General features: G+C 51.4%; 1 non-coding gene across 1 annotated transcript; it reads left to right on the forward strand.

The window, feature by feature from the left end:
• The first annotated feature begins 862 nt into the window (after positions 1–862).
• TRNAE-UUC lies at positions 863–934 on the forward strand. The gene has a single exon. It is a non-coding gene; the product is annotated as a tRNA-Glu (tRNA).
• Positions 935–2,100: the final 1,166 nt, after the last annotated feature.

The raw sequence follows: 2,100 nt of genomic DNA on the forward strand, positions 1-2,100 counted from the left end.
ACAGAGAGATGCTGACATCAGCCAGGCAGGACAGGGGCAAGGGGCCAGGGAAACCTCAGAGACCCCTGTGGCTTTGCTGCAGCCAGTCTCCTTCTCCAGGTCTCTCTTTGAGGACTGAGAGAGTATTTGGGTTCACGGACATGAGCGCCAGGTGGAACCTCTTTTGAGTTTTCTCCTTCCTTTTTAGTGATTTTACTAGAAAACAGCCGTCCCTGTTTAGAAGGTAAGAGCCTCCTTGAGGGAAGGGGTGTCATGGGGGTGTCCCATTCAGATGCCGGTGCCCCCCCCCCCAATGTAAGGAAGTTCCTGCCACCCTGCTCTGTGTTCACAGTGCGGGAGAGCGCAGCATCCATGGCAGTGATTTGCTCCTGGCTGCTGGAGCAGAGCAGCAGGCTCAGCTGTCAGAACTTCCCAGAGCAATGAAAGGGGAGGGGCCCATGGCTCTGTAGCAGGAATGCAGGGCAGGCGAGTTCATGGCAGGCATTGTGGGATACTGGAGGAGGCCAGTTATGGTGATATAATGAACAGCAGCGTCTACTCTGTCACTTTAAGTTTGCTGCAAAAAGCTCTAGACCTCTCATCGAAGTCGTTTTATTTTGTCAGCAAAACAGAGCAGTTTTGTCACCAGACGTGGCATTGCAGTGTGCACACCAGCCACAAGCTGCCGACCGAGGGAGCGTTGTGTGTTTTTCACACACCAGAGCAATATAATTCTGCTGAAACAACTTTGTTGTGCAGACCTGGCCAAAGATTCATTCACACACAGCTTGCAAGGAAAACGTCACCTGCTCCTCTGTGTTGCAGAATCCAAACACAAGCAAGAAAGTGTAGTATAAGTGAGAAGAAAACCCACATAAACACCTCCTTGGTGGTCTAGTGGTTAGGATTTGGCACTTTCACTGCCAAGACCTGGGTTCAATTCCCAGTCAAGGAAAAGTGATTTTAAACCAAAAAAAACCTCAGTTATTCTTCACTTGTAATGTAAATAAATCCATGTTTTTATTTCCTGATTCCCCCATCTTCCCAGTGTCTCCATGGCAGGGCTGGCTCCAGGCACCAGCACAGCAAGCAGGTGACTGAGGCGACCAATGGAAAGAGGAGGCTTCAGCAGCAATTCAGCCATCGAAAGCAGCAGAGGTAGAGCTGCCATTGATTGCAGCTTTTTTATTTTTCCGCTTGGGATGGCAAAAACTCTGGAACTGGCCCTGCTTCATGGAAGACAATTTGTTAAATCCTAGATGAGTGGAGTTATATCAGTTCTCAGCCTGAGTCCTTAGGTCTTAATCCTGAGGCTATTGTCCCACCATGGGGCCATTTCCCTCCTCTCTTTCCTAGGGAAGCACAATTTTCCTTGCACAGACACAGGAACAGCAAGATCCTTCTCTGTCCCTTGTGCAAAGCAGGGGGCCAAATTCCATGGAAACAATGGACAAGCAGGGGGCCCTGGGCACATCCAGCCCTGGCCGTGAGATGTTCCCTCCCCTCTTTCTTTATGCCCCTGTTGTTATTTCATGGATTGTCTGGGATGGGGGAAAAGCTGAGTTCACTCCAGGTGGAGGGGGAAAGAACCCTGAAAATCTCAGGACCCAACTCCTGCTACCAGGATCACTGAGGTGCTGGGGATTTGAGTAGGAAAGGGACTGGTTGAATTATCAAGGCGGGGAATGAATAACACAGGCTAATCCTGCCGCAGATAGAAGGGAAACTGGGAGTGATTCTTTGCTGCTCAGCCATGGAAACAGTGACCCAATTGCACCACAGTGAATGTGCTGGGGAAAGCTGGACTTCACAGGCAGGTGGCAATAGCAGATCCTAGAAACACCTGGAGCTTCCCACACCACTGCTGCCAACAGGGTCAGGTGTTGAGCGACTCACAGCGCCCCTCCCCTCCCATTACCTTCCAGCAGGAGGTGGCAGCACCCCCCACCCAATGCTGGGGAGAGGCCTGATTGTATCTCTGCACCCTGAGTCCAGGGCACCCACTCTCTCTGCCCCACACATCGAATCTGGCCCTGCTGCAAAGTGACCCCTAAGAACCAGCAACCTCCAGGACAGCAAGTTTGGCCCTCAGAGCAGGGAATGTGTCCCACATGCTGCTGT

Source organism: Mauremys mutica, unplaced genomic scaffold, assembly GCF_020497125.1.
Source record: "Mauremys mutica isolate MM-2020 ecotype Southern unplaced genomic scaffold, ASM2049712v1 Super-Scaffold_100251, whole genome shotgun sequence".
Taxonomy (NCBI): Eukaryota; Metazoa; Chordata; order Testudines; family Geoemydidae; genus Mauremys; species Mauremys mutica.